Source organism: Corvus cornix, chromosome 8 (assembly GCF_000738735.6).
Source record: "Corvus cornix cornix isolate S_Up_H32 chromosome 8, ASM73873v5, whole genome shotgun sequence".
Classification (NCBI taxonomy): domain Eukaryota; kingdom Metazoa; phylum Chordata; class Aves; order Passeriformes; family Corvidae; genus Corvus; species Corvus cornix.
Window position 1 is genome coordinate 17,811,096 of NC_046338.1, and position 14,773 is coordinate 17,825,868.

Genomic DNA, 14,773 nt, shown 5'->3' on the forward strand with positions numbered 1-14,773 from the left:
TCTGAGAAATATTTTGTTTTATTAAAGCAACAAATGGTTTTACATGTCCCTCTATACTTTGGGAGTTGTGGGCTATTGAAGCCAGCTCTGTCTTACATGCACAGCTCAGGCTATTAAACTGTACACAGGTGATTGATCTCTTTAATAAAACCCTGTTCTTTAGAAAGGAAAGAGTGATAAACAAATGTACTTGTTTGTCCAGTGCTTCAGAGATTACAGTAACATGAGGACATCAAGAATGCTATTTTAATGAATAAGTTAGATGAAACACATCAATATGGTCTTTGTTTTAAGCATGTCTGAAAACCAGTATGCTTTAAGTTAATTTGATTCATGCTTTTTATTCATTTGTAACACCATGTACATTAGAACAGAAAATGTTTAGTACTTAAGCAAAGAAAAGATCTGGCAGGTAGAAGATTCTGGCACTTTCTGCATGAGAATTGAGCAAGTGAGGAACGACAAATTTGCAAATCCACTCTCCTGTGGCTTGTTGTGGCTCTGGCCCCTGCAGTGCTTCGAAGGACATGTCACAAGCGTGCCTGAGGGTGGCTGGCTGCGGAGCCGTGTGGTGTGAAGAATAGCTGGAGAGCTGCCCTGAAAATACAGGGCTATACACATCATACACATCACCACAGCCCTGATGCCAGAAATTCTCCACTGTGTTCATATCGCCTCTGTTCATTCATGCTGACGTTTTTCAAGAATAACTCTGCTGATGTCAATAGTTACACTGACTTATATATTTTTTTTTTTAAGACAAGTGAGAAAGAGGGAGTCAAATCCTTATTTCTTTTGCCATCTACTAAAAAGCACTCTTTCCATGGCAACCCCTGTTTCCATGGTACATGCTGTACTGCCCTTCAGAGAAGCTTTATTAAGAGACACATATACACGCACACACTGTCATGTGAATGTGGTTGCATTTTATAGCACTCTAAAGGAAAGCTATAGTGAATTGTAATTTTTTTGTTGTTGTTGTAGTGCTTTTTTCATTATACAGTGTGGTGAAGGATTATTGCTGCCACTGCTTGGCGGTGTCATGGGAGTACAGTAAAATGTGGTTCTTTTCACTGTTGTTAGAAGGATATTCATCAAACCCCTCTATTTACTTAGTACATTAAGATCATTGTTTTCTAAACTCTTTTTAGGTGTAGGCTGGCATGCAAAGTAATCAAACTCCTTTTGCAACATTAAAAATAAATATATGATAAAGGTTTTCTTCTCTTAGGTTCAGTGTGGGAAATAATAAAGATGTTGACAAATTCCAAGGATTATCCCAAAAGGGTTATTCAAATAAGAAAATGTGAACCCACAGAAATTTGTGGCTTCTTTTCCATAATGACACCTATTAGAAGTTACTTTGGGTGTTTAAAATTAGCTAAATGTAGAAAAGTCAGACACTGTACCTTTCTTTTTTTGATTATAAAGGTGCAACTGTGAAACTATTGAAAATTGTATCGTTACTTATACCTTGAGAAGCTTCATTTATAATCATCCTTTTAGACTTTACAGCTCATAATGACAGTAGGTAGAAAAGGTTTCTAATACTAAGTGTAATATCAGTCTTTCTCAAGATAAGGTAATGCATTTTGTAAGTATGTGTTAAAGTGACACAGACAGAAATGTATCAAAATTTCCCTGAATTTTGGAGAGCTGCTTCATGTGCTATAATTGTCTGGGACTGAAGTCTGACAAGGCTCTGCAGCTACATTTTGGAGACTGTCTAGTGTTGGGGTCCCTTCCCCCCTGCCAGGTGGTCCTGGGAGGGGGGCCCTGGGAGGGAGACACGGCGTTTCCCTGCCCCTGGTCAGCCTCGTTCCCCATTGGTTGGTTTGTGTTCCCCTGCGTGGGCAAGGACCCTCGGGTGCCGTGATTGCCACAGATCCTTGGTAGAGCCCTGGCCATGCGGCTGGAGAAATAAACATCTCTGAAACACCTATCAAGAATCAGTCTATATATATTTCTTTACCATGGGCCTTGTTTTCTGATACGCGTGTTGCAGTATCCCCGCTGTAACATAGGGTAGATAATGCGAGCAGAATGATCCCCGATCCCTAAGGACAGCAACTGATTTGTGAGTAAACTCTGGATTTCTCTTCTTGTTTTGTTTTGCTGTTCCATCTCTAAACTATGGGGGAACTGTGTAAAGACTCTTGGCTCTCCGAGCTGCATATGGACATTTATTTTAAACTTGAGAAGATTCTTGAACGATTTGTAAATTTTAGCTTAATTCAAGCTCAAAAGGAACTGAAACACTTCCTGGCATGGTTGTTTAAGAACTTTTTCTATGTTTCTTGGGATCTGACTCTTACCAAAGACTTTTGGAAGACTGTTTGGACACAGTTAATTTCTGAGTTAAAATATATGCCGATGGAAGAATATTTTCGTGAATATTATTTAATTACCGAGACTGTTGAACAATGTCAGCTGTGTCCTTGCGAAGTTAAAACTGCTTCAGGGACCGTGAGAGCCAGGCCACGTGGACCGAGCGCTCTCTGAGCAGCAGCGAGGCAGTTCCCGCGCGCGGGCAGAGCGACGTGAGCCGCAGTGTCGGCAGCGGAGCGAGGCTCGCCGGGAGCCCGCCCGGCCCCGCGTGGTGGAGCGAGCCCTGTGAGAGGAACAGCGCGCGGGCGGCAGTGGAGCGGAGCCGTGCCCAGCCGAAATGAGCGCTGGAGCACGGCGTGGGGGGGGGCTGCCACTCGGGGCCCCAGCCGAGACGTGGGTGTGGCCCCAGGCAGCGGCAGCGCAGCTGAGAGCAGAGGCGGCGGTGCACTGGGAGCTGAGCGGCGCGGCCCGGCCCACACGGCCCCGAATGTTACCCCAGGAAGAGTGCGCAGACACGAGCAGCCTCAAAAGTGAAAGAGAAAGCAAAAACACAGCGAGACAGAAAACAGCAGCCACTTGGAAAAAGGAAAAGGTCACTGTAGCTAAGGCTTTAGGAATAGTAAAATGGTATAACGTTAAGCAAAATTATGGTTTTATAACAAGATATGATAACCAGGAAGACATATTCTTTCACAGAACTGCTATTAAAAAGACTAACCCTGAAAAATGCCTCCCAAGCTTGGGAGATGGAGAGGTGGTGGAGTTCAAAATTGTGCAAGGTAGAAAAGGGTTGCAAGCAGCAGAGGTCACTGGGCCTGATGGTGTTTCTGTAAAAGGCAGTATATATGCTAAAAATCGTAGTCATGTTAGACAATATTGTAGGCCTCCCCTACAGTCTCCCTTTCCTAATCCCACCTTTCCGCTTTATCCTATATCCTATTACCCCCAGTGTATTCCCAATCCATTTTTTCATCCATGGTTTCCCTCACAAAACCATGCATTTGCCAATTGTTTCCTCAAAAATGCCTTTCCAATGCCAAGTGGGGGATGAAGAGGGGGAGGGAAGAAATTAACTATTGTTGTTTACAAATGGAAGAAACCCTCTACTGCCTCAGTTTCCCCACAAAGCATGCCTGGAGCGTCCTGTCTCCCTTTTGTCAGCCTTAAGATGCTCCAGAGAATCTGTTTGGACATCTAAAGACTCAGGAGGATGGCTTGTTTTGTTTGGAAACTGTTCTTGTTATGTTTATCCAGTTGTTTTCAATGTTAAGTTTTAAATCTCTTTTGTTAAAAATAAACGGGTGAAATGTTGGGGTCTCCTCCTCCTGCCATGTAGCCCTGGGAGAGGGGCCCTGGGGGGAGGCACGGTGTTTCCCTGCCCCTGGTCAGCCTCGTTCCCCATTGGTTGTTTTGTGTTCCCCTGTGTGGGCAAGGACCCTCGGGTGCCGTGGTTGCCTCAGTTCCTGGGCAGAGCCCCGGCCATGCGGCTGGAGAAATAAACATCTCTCTGAAACGTCTATCAAGAATCAGCCCATATATATTTCTTTTCCACGGGCCTCGTTGTCTGATACACGTGTTGCAGTAGCCCCACTGTAACAGTTTTTAGTGCCTGCTTTTCAAGTGCTCTGTTCAAACCTTGGTCAGAAGATCTGTGTGGAGCAAACCTAAAAGTATACCTGTCTCCAAATAGGTTTATTGTCTTACATCAGTTGTTAAATTCCAAGGTAACCCTGATAAAAACCTTGTAAGAAAGTCAAAGTGGATCCTCTGTGCAAAAGGAACTTTGTCCGTGGCCCGAGGCTGGAAAGGTAGGATAGTGCTTTCCAGACATCTGCTCTAGTGCTTGTTTCCCTCACTTGGTCACTGAAGTTACAAGTAGGGCAGTAATATTTGAGTTGATACGGAAAGACAGCCCTAACATCAAAAAGCTTGGAGAGAGTCTTAAGGATCATGAGCAACAGAATGCAGCTAACAGTACCTCTGATGGTGAAATTGGGAAAGTTGAAGTAAAGTGATGAGAAATACCAGGAGCTTGTTTTGGGAAATTATATGTAACCTTTAAAGTTTAGTCTGTTAGTCAGTAGATTGAGAGCTTATGTACAAATTAAAGGATTTTATTCTGTTTTTAGATATGGTGCCTGTTCTTTCTTCAGGAACAGTCCCTTAGCAGAGGTTTCATTAACATCAATCAATGAGAATTGTGTTTTACTTTTATATTAGTAATTTTTTTTAATATAATGAAAAGTGCTGTTTTAATGAACCGTTTTACCCTTTTAGAGTTAAGTCCATAAAACTCTGGGTTAGCGTTTATGAAAACGCTGAGGAAACAAAGGATTAAGGTTTTTATTTATTTATTTAAATCACTGCATGTGTCTGTACTCATACTTTTTGCAGTAATACTCTGCAGCAGTGCAAATGAGCCAGGGAAGTCTGTGGTAATGCTTTTCACCATAATGCTCTGTTAAATTTCATTTTTGGTTTTGCTAAATCTGGGGTGACTGTCCTGACTGATCAGAGGAGATAATACTAGTAGTCCTCACTACTGGTAACGCTGAAGTCAAGTGCACAACAAGCAATCCTCATAACGAGAAAGTGTTTTGTTTTACTCTTTCATTTCCTCAGCGCTGTACAGCCCATTCTTGTGAATGGAGCATTTGCCTGCTCTTTGTCATCCTGGGAAGGACCACCTGGCACCAAAGCAAGGTGTTAATGTTGATAACCACAGGAACACTGCCGCAGTGGCTTGGGGCAGGGCACGGGGACGAGCTGTTGATCAGCAGCCAGGCTGGGAGGCTGCCATACCTTGTGCTCCTCGGGCTCTTGCTGTAACAGTGCAGGATGATTTGGACTGCTCTGTAGAATTGCAGAGCGTTGCCACAGCTGCTCTGGTCAGTGACCCAGCCCTTGCACCTGAGGCATGCAGAGCAGCTTCCTGCCCAGGCTGGCCGCCCCCTTGGCCCCTAAATGTTTCAATGCCACTGTGAAGCCATTGCTCGCTCGCTGCTCCCAGGAGGCTCCTCTGTGCCTGCAGCAGGATGTGGGGCCTGACAAGGTCCAACCCAGCCTCTGAACATCTGTGTTGGAGGGCCAGGCATGCTTGCCAGTGCTACACAGACCCTGATGTTCCCTCTGGATTATCTGTGGCAGGGGACTTCTGGGAAGAAGTATTGGTCAAGAAAGATCTCTTTTCTCTTCCAGTAACAGAGAACTTATGGTGGGAGTGGAGAGCCCCTGTGCCCCAGGGCTCCTCTTCTGTTCTGGCTTGTGGTGTGCCCAGGGCAGGGCCTCCAGGCTCTGCCAGACCCCGTGGAGGCTGCTCTGCATCCAATATGGGACTACATGCACCCCCTTGTTTCCCTCTTCATTCACAGCAATTTTAAAAAATCATATAGTTTGGAAGTTAAGCAGAAGACACCGTGCTTGTGCTGCAGATACCTGAGGAACGTAAAGTTATGCGTGTGCCTTTCACGTGAATGTAGCTTTTTACCAAGCAGAATTCCTCAGTGCTGTAAGCAAATCCTCATGCAGCATAATTACCGTGATATGATGGGCTGCTGGAACAGTGCAGCCAGGCAGGGCACTCTGCCACACTCACAGCACCCCTGCCCTGATTGGGGTGCCTGTCCTGGCACTGGGGACTGTGGGTGGGGAAGCAGCCTCTCTCACTTCAGTAGCAGCGTGGTGTGAAGCAGTAATGCAATCAATTCTTCATAGTAACAGTGCCCTAATAACAACCAAAAATATGTTTTATGGTGGATGTTGATAACTAAATGCTTATCCCGTATACAGATATTCAAATAATTGGAAATTCTTATAGCCTGAATCCAGTTGAGACTGTTGAAGGATACCTTGATGTTGAAGGTTAAAATCAATAGAGTGTGTTTTGATTATTTTTCAGGCGTCTGTTCTATGTCTAATATAGTATATTTCTATTGTGGGCTCTCATTTCTGTAAATCTGAGGTCTCCCTTTGTTGAATGAATGAGGAGATAAGCAATTGAATTTGAAAGATACTTCATGCAACAGAAAAGCAATTTGGTTTCTGGTTATCAAAGGCCAAGAAGCAAGCCAGCAATTGAATCCTCAGCATTTAGAACCCTTATTATTGCCAGTGTGCTGTGCACCTCTGAGGAGCTCTTGTTTTGACTCTGCTTCCAGGGCCTTGGACTCAACAAGGCATCCATTCCATGGCTCAGCAAGTTGCTCTGACATCAGGGTGGCTCTTGGCATCCTTGGAAATTTTACAGGATGTCTTCCTCAGTGTTAGTGTTTCCCACTTGATTTTTGCTGTAAAAAGTCATTAAGAGGAGCAGAGAGGACCATCTAGGACCCCCTCTGCCTCTTGAGGCAGAGCAGTAAGGTGCAAGCTAGTTCCAGGCAACCAGCAGTGATGTCCCTGTTTTGAGGCCTCTTGAGTTACACTGCGGTGGCTTTCCTCTGCCAATGGCTGCTCTGGCTGCCTGGTGCTGGGACAGGAGCAGAGGAGTTATCAGCTGTTGTTGTTATTTCATAAACTCATCGTAAAGTCACTGGTAGCTGGTGAAAATGGATGTGTCTGGATTTGGCACAGATGCTGTATTTGTGCCTGTAGCATTGTAATGCTGTTGACTTCACAGTTTTGGGAGATGTGAAAAAAAGTAAAGGGCTAAAAGATTTGGTGGGAAGCAGTGGCTGTCAGTTTGTCTGCCTGGCTGTGCATCTGCATTTGCAATGATGTGACTCAGCTGTGGTCTTCAGTAGCATTTTCCTTCTGAGAAGGCTGTGATTAACCATCATAATTAATTGACTATATATAAAATGTAATTATAGGAGTTTCATACCTTAAGTGTATATTTTTATTTAAAAAGAAAGGGAAAATATGTTAAGAATTCTGAAATAGAGATAATAATAAAAGTAGTAGCTGGATATGCAGATGTTCATAGTAAGTATAATGGGACGCAGTAACAGGAAAGTCTTTTTAAGAGGGACTGATCTGAGAAAAAAAACCCCATAATTGTTAGCAGGATAGCTTCACCTCAGTGGTGGCTGGGAGCAAAGGAAAGAATGTCTTAGGAACCTGAGAATTTTTTATCTGTCTTTGCATGTGGCCTGCAGCTGCGGGTGTTTTGAAGGCACCATCCAATGGGGTTGTCAGAAGCCTGACAGCTGTCAGGGCCAAAGCTGTGCCCTGGTTGTGTTCACTGTGACAGTGAAGGGACGCTGCCAACTTCAAGTTTTAAACCTTTTTTTTTAAGCAAAAATCTAAATTAGAGAAAACATATTTTCTTTGGGAAAAGCTGTTGCAGAATCAAAATAAAGTGACAAAGTTTATATATTATTCTTATCAGTAGTTGTTTCTTGACTGCAAAATTACAAAAATATTAGATTTGTGGATTTTTTTAAACAGGGTTGAAAAAAAAAATTCATGAACTGGGTGTTCTCAATAAAAGGCAGTGTTGCACATCAAATTTGCTTTTAATTAAAGGATAGCTTTCAAAGTGGTAGCAACAAGTACTAATCATTGCTCTTTCATCCACTGTCACTAAGAATGATGTGTAAATGAAAAATTTTTAATGCAAGTCAAAACTGCCTGGTCACACTTGTCACACTTCAGATTTCTGTTTGAACAAGATAAATATATTGTTCTCTAGTTACTTCTTAAAATTCTCCTTAGCAAAATACAGAGACAAAGGTAAAAATTAAACTTCTAGAAATATATCACAGTGTTTAAGCACAGATTTGAAACTGAGATCTGTGGAGTCGAGAAGCTGTACGCATTGCATGTCATGAAAATTGCACAGAAGAGGTTTCTGTGACGAGTCCTGTTTGATGGTTCTGTGGGTTTTTTTATGTTATTGCTGCTTCTTTCTGATGCTCTTATTTCTAATGGATACTAGAAAAATATAAGTGCAATAATATATGTCAAATGTAGTGGCTTTTATAAAAAGAGCCAATTTCTAGATCTAGTTATGAATATTATCTTTACAGGTGCTGTTAATATGTGAAGATGCAGGAACTGAACTTGTGTCAGAGAGTTTGTAGGACACATGCAGTGAACTAGAGCTCTAAGGCATGAAGGGTAGTGCTGGAGAAGGTCTTACAGAGATGCAGGTTCCTTTTTGCTAAGCAATATTTACTAGCATTGCCTCAGCCTACGGCTCTGAACTAGTCAATGGGGCACATTCCTTCGGTGCTCTACGACAAAGGTTTTGGGTATTTTTCAAAGCAAATTAATGCACTTTGCTTATCCTTTGTCAGTGGTAGATACAAATAGAACTACTATTTCAAGTAATAGTTATAAGCCATTACTTTAATGGTTTAACAAATACCTGTGAGGAGAGATGGCAATATTTCATCTGAGAAAGGACTGAATATTAAATAAATGTAACCTCCCATTGGGTCCTGCTTTAACCTCCTACTGGTTTTGGAAGGTGAATTTATGAGCTGAAAGCATTTTAGATTGTTAGGGGAGAGGTTCAGTAAGACTTAGACAGCAGAGTAGCACTTTGTTCATAACAATAATTTCCCTCTTTGCATTATCACTTCAAACACGTCATTGCAAAATTCAGAATTTAACTTTAGTCAGGCATATGGCTGGATTTTACTGATCTTCTAATAGTTATGGGTAATGGATTAGTATATTGATTATTAATAATATTTTTTCTCTTATTTAAGAGGAAAAAAAGTTTTTCTATACTTCTGATATATTGGACTGAGAATTGGGATTTCCCCATTAGCTCAGTAGGCTGAACTTCTAAATGTAATCATTGAGCTCGGTACTGCAGAGAGGAAATTCTCAAGTCATGACCTATTTTGCTTTAGAAGTTAGAAATAGTGAAGTTGTTGAAAATCTTTAACTGAAGACTTAATGTAAGACTTAAACGCAAGCAGAGCATTTAACTTCTCAAACCAAAAGCAAATGTTTCCTATAAATTCTTCTTTTTATAGAAAAATACTTCTGTAATTAATTGATCTCAGTTGCAGGTAATGAGATATTGCCAGTGTGAAATATTTTTGCCCATTGTGAGAAGTAAAAATGAATTGCTGATTGTAGTAACTTTTGGGTTTTTTTATAATGGAAGCATTATATTATGGAAATACTTGTCTACATATGGAGAGAGACTTTAGAGTAATTTCAAACCATTTTTAGTACAAGCAACAGTGAAATGGCTATTGGAATATCAAGCCCTTTAATTACAAGGAGGAAAAGAGAAGAACCTTAGAAGTTGCATGTAATGTCTGTTTGCATTCTATATTTTTTTTTGACAGGAGAAAGCTATTTTGAAAGGGTTTGATTATTCAGCTTGTAACTGATAGTAGACAGCCAATCAAAAGGCAGTTTGTCTTTCTAGATAAATTCTGGTTATCAATTATGTCATGTAGACAAATTAAAAAAATACTTTAAAGTTGTTCAGAATTTAATCAGAATTTAATGAGTAGTGAAATAAACTGACAAACCAAGTCAATACGCAAATGTCTCCTACAGAAACTGAATTCCTACTGTCAAAGTCCCTGTTCATTGCTAAAACCTCTGTTTCCTAGCTCCTCTTCTGATACACTGCAACATGTGGCCTGCACCTGTGACATCTCTTAAGATTAGTTGATTTCTAAAATGCTTTGATAGAAACAAAGGGATTTAGTGAGCAACTAAAACAAATTATCCCTTGTCTCTGGGTGAGGGATGCATAGCTATGGGGAAGAGTATCTCCCTGTTGGACTATCATGGATCAAGCAGGGAGCCAGCTTGTTTTGCAGATGGATCAGTAGTCACAACAGTATGGTTCTGATGTCCAGGTGTTTCAGTGGGTTTTTGTTTTGGAGTTTAGCCAAAAGCCAATCTTTTGTAAGAAAAGAAAGCAGTAACGAGTCATTCACAGATGTCTCAAACACACTTAGAAGCTAAATATCTTCCTACTGTAGCAACAATAACATAACATTAAGAAGTGAAGGCCATCAACTCAGTCAAACAAAATTAAAAAAAAATCTCATACCTTCTTTTTCCTTTCCCTTAAGTATTATTTATTACTTTGCAGTAGCAACCATGATGGGCTAAATGCTTTCTTGCAGCCATAATATTCTGGTCTCAGCAAGGAGTGCATAATTTGACAGATGGCTGTTGCTGAAGAAGGAGTGCAGAATGCAGGCAGGGTGGTGCTGATGAGGTGATGAATATTAGTTAAATTGAAATAGTGCGATCAGGACTGATTTCATATAGCCTGACCTTGCCCATTCAGTGTTTTTTCTTCTTTGTTCTCGTCTGCTTTGTTTCAGTGACTTGTTTTCAACACTAAGTGATACAGCCTCACAGAGCTTCTCTGTATGTGTGTCTTCTAGTTAGCTGTGAACAAGGCAGTGGGTCTCCACCATGGCTGCAGGTGAAGCCTCCACCATGGCTGCAGCCTCTGCACTGCTGTGGAGGATGCAAGTTTTGGGTAGGGAAGCACTGTTAGAAAAGTGGCCTGATTGCTCAGATGCAACTGTTGCCAGCTGCTGCTGTAGTGTCTTCTTGCAGCGAGGTGCTCCTGTAGCAGGGGCATCTTCACGGGTAGGAATGTCAGATGTTGCCATGGGAGCATGGCTGATTTTCAGAGTTATACCAAACAAGCCTGCAAAGGACAAAGAAGAGCAGAGTGTAAGAAGGAAGTCCTCTCAGAACATCTGCAATACCACTTAACAAGCAGTAAGAAGAGATGGAGGAAAGCAAAAACCTGAGTGCTGTCCCACCAGCTTTAAGGCCTATAATGTAAGCTGAGGGAATTTGACTGGTGTGAAATGATAACTTTGGAAAAACAGAGCTGGTGGAAGGAGGGTAATCAATGCTGCCAGGCTGTATCAGCTTTACAGGAAAGATGAGAGGGACATACAGTCACAAGGGACTGGTGCTGTACAGGAAGCATTTTATAAAGCACAACGGTGTAAAAAATATTATGGGAGAAGAGCAGGTCTGCAGAACCACTGTAGGCAGAAATTTCGTTCTCTAATGAAAATGCAATACTAAGATTGTGTTACCAGCCCCCTGCTCAGACCTGTAATAGTGCTCAGGAAATGTGAAATGAGAGTAGAGAAGCTGCAAATTCAGTACAGGCAGCAGTAGTGAGGCATTTCAACAGGTGCCCTGTAGAGACTTGGGTCTGTGTCTTATCATGATGGGAAAAAGAGAGGATGCATCCAGATGTGCAAAGTGTCTGCCCAGAACACCTGGTGCAGCCAGAAAGGTGTTACTCTGGACATGCTCCCAAGTGGTGCACTGGAGCCTGCTTGGTAATTAGTGACCATCATAAGATTACATTGAGCTCTATAGCTGAAGAGAGCAGAATAAACACATGCAGCATGTGGTCATTGGATTTTAAGTACAGGATCTGCAGAACAATGAGACAACAAACCTGTAAAGAAATCTAAAAGGCCTATAAACACCCTGAGGGCTATTAACAATACAGTTATTCTGATAAAGTTATCAGAAGCCCCCACATATGTCTTACAGTAAAAAAGAGAATACAAAATCATCTTCAGGAACGTACCTCAGTAGATAGAAACGTCAGTAGAGGAGACTGTGGTAAAATGACCAGCTGCTGGAAACAGGAAAGTCTGGTCAAATGAGCGGTAGAGGAAAGTCCTTAAAACATGGCAGATCAAACACAAACAGGAAATTAAAAATCTCATAAAGAATTAGAAAAGTGCCTTACCAAGGATGCTCAAGCTGTTGACAAAATGTTCCTTAGTATATCAAACCCAGGAAATCAGTGGGGACTACTTGACAACAGCAGTGTAAGTGGGGCACTCCATGAAAAGCCTGGGGCAGAGATGGTCAGTGAATTCTTTGTGTTGGTCTCTGCTGCTGAAGGTGCTGGGAAGATCTTTCACACGAGTTTCTTATGTGTGTGATGGTGGTGGTGTGTTTTCTTTTTGTTGTGTTTTGTATTGGTGTTGTTTGTTTTTCAACAGGTGGGTCAGAGAAAATAAATCAGCCTGCAGTGACTGTTGAGAAGCTATGTTGCTGCTGTATCCCACAGGAAACTGGTGGGCTGTCAATGTAAGTCCTGTCCATAAATTTGGTTCTAAAGGGTAACCTGGGGTTTACTGACCAGTGTGTCTGATCTCCATACTTAGTGAGTTGGTAGCATCCCTCTTAAAGAATAACACTATTCAACACTTGGCTAATCATAAGTACAAGGTCCTTGCAATGTGAGCTTGCAGCCCAGATAGCCAACTACCTCCTGGGCTGCATCATAAGTGGCCAGCAGGCTGAGGGAAGGGATTCTGCCCCTCTGCTTTAGGGAGACTCCACCTGCAGTGCTGCATCCAGTTTTGGAGTCTTCAGCACAGAGAAGACATGGACCTCTTGAAGCAGGTACAGATGAGGCCATATACTAGTTTGAAAACAAACCAGTGGGAGGCACCAAGTCAGAATAACAATTTAATAGGGACATTAAAGGAAAAGGGTTAAAAAAAAAACACAAACAAAAAAAAAGCCCCACTGGTTCAACCTGACAGAGTCAGGATACAACCTGACACCCTGTTAGTCAGGGTGGCGGTAGCAGTCTGATAAGATGGTGGCTGCAGTCCTCCTGAAGTGGTGGATGTGGTTCTGTTGAAGCAGTGATCCTGTAGAAAGGGTCTGTTCTTCCTCAGAAGGTCCAGTGGTGGCTGTGTAGCTCCTGTCCTCTGGGAATCCAGTGGAAAGGGTGTCTGTGGTGTTCAGAATCTCAGATTATATCCACGATGGGATGCTTGGTTCCTCCTTCTGGGTGGAGCATCTCACAATGGGATGATGAGTCATGAGGCCAACTGTTGATTAGTCTCATTAGCAGAAAGATAGTCCAGAGGGAGGAGGCAGGGAAACACTGCCCCACCTGGTTTCAACAGCTCATGAGGATGGTAATAGAATACACTGTGACCCAGGACAGGTCGCGAGGCTGATCAGAGAGCTGGAGTACCTCCTTTATGAACACAGGCTGGGAGAGTTGGGATTGTTCAGCCTGGAAGTGAAGGCTCTGGGGAGACCTCATAGCAACATTCTTGTACTCACTGGGGCCTTATAAGAAAGAGGGGCACAGACTTTATAGCAGGGACTGTAGCAATAGGACAAGGGGTAATGGTTTTAAATTAGCAGAGGGTTGACTGAGACTAGATATAAGAATATTTTTTTTTTTACCGGGATTGGTGCAACACAGGAACACGTTGTCCAGAGCAATGGTAGATCCCCCATTCCTGGTAACATTCAAATTCGGGTTGGACAGGGCTCCAAGCAACTTGATCTAGTTGAAGCTGTCCCTGCTCATTGCAAAATGGTTGAACTAAATGACCTTTTTAGATCCCTTTCAACCCAAACTAATCTCTGATTCTAAAATCTTGGGGAAAAGCCAATGCCACTGTGGAGAAAGAAAGTCCGTACACAGTGCCATGCTGTGAGGGTGTTTTGGATGTGTGAATACAGGAGATAGAGTGCACACCACTCACTGGCTTTCTGACAATACAGTGAGCTGCTTTCACTTCAAAGTTCATCAAAGAAATGAAGAGCTGTTTGGTAGAAAGGGATTTGTGGGTGCTGGTTGACAGACAACTCAATATGAGCCAGCAGTATGCCCAGGTGGCCAGGAAGGCCAATGGCATGCTGTCCTGGATCAAGAATAATGTAGCCAGCAGGACCAGGGCAGTGATCACCCCACTGTACTCTGCACTGGTGAGGCCGTGCCTCAAGTTCTGTGTCCAGTTCTGGGCCCCTCACTTTAAAGAGGATTTGGAGATACTGGAACATGTCCAGCAAAGCGCAACAAGGCTCATGAATGGTCTAGAAAACTTGTCTGATGGGAAATAGCTGAGGGAGCTGGGCTTTAGTCTTCAGGAGAAGAGGCTCAGGGGACTTCATCACTCTCTACAATGACATGAAATGAGGTTGGAGTGAGGTGGGGGCTGGTGCCCGCAGTGAAAAGACCAGAGGAAATGGCCTTAAGATGAGATGGGAGATTCAGATTAGATAAAGGAAAATTTTTTTCACTGTTGGGGTAGTCAGGCTTTGGAATAGGTTGCCCAGGGAGGTGGTGGAGTCACCACTCCGGAGGTGTTTAAGGCATCTGACACTGGGTAATACAACTCAGTTTAGTGGTTACAGCATAGAGCTGGACTGATGGTCAGACTGGATGATCTTAGAATCACAGTCCTCAAGGTTGGAAGAGACCTTTAAATTAGCACAGGTTAAGTGGATGGTAGAAAAACTGAATGTACAACCGTTCACACCAAGTCATGCAGCCCCTGAACAAGGGGACTGTTGATGAAATTAATGCCATTATTGCCATATCTTTTTGATTCTGAAGTTTGGGAAGGGAAGAGAGCATAAAGTGGGAATAGGTCTTTAGTTAGTCTTTTCGTCCTCTGTGCATATGTTAATTAACTAACAAATGGAGAAAGAAAATAAAAATTTGTGCTACTGGTCCTGCAAACTTGAGAGAAGTATACATCCTACTTGTTTC

The 14,773-nt window shown here is 42.6% G+C and overlaps 1 long non-coding RNA gene across 5 annotated transcripts in view; it reads left to right on the plus strand.

Moving 5' to 3' along the window:
- The window catches only part of LOC104695361, a 161,997-nt gene that overhangs the window by 21,513 nt on the left and 125,711 nt on the right, over positions 1-14,773 (plus strand). For 4 of the 5 annotated variants that reach the window (XR_005602529.1, XR_002047700.3, XR_002047702.3 and 1 more), the window contains exon 2: positions 12,249-12,336. The exons of the other annotated variant lie outside the window; for it this stretch is intronic. This is a non-coding gene — a long non-coding RNA (uncharacterized LOC104695361). The remainder of the gene's footprint in view (positions 1-12,248; positions 12,337-14,773) is intronic. 5 annotated transcript variants of the gene reach the window in all.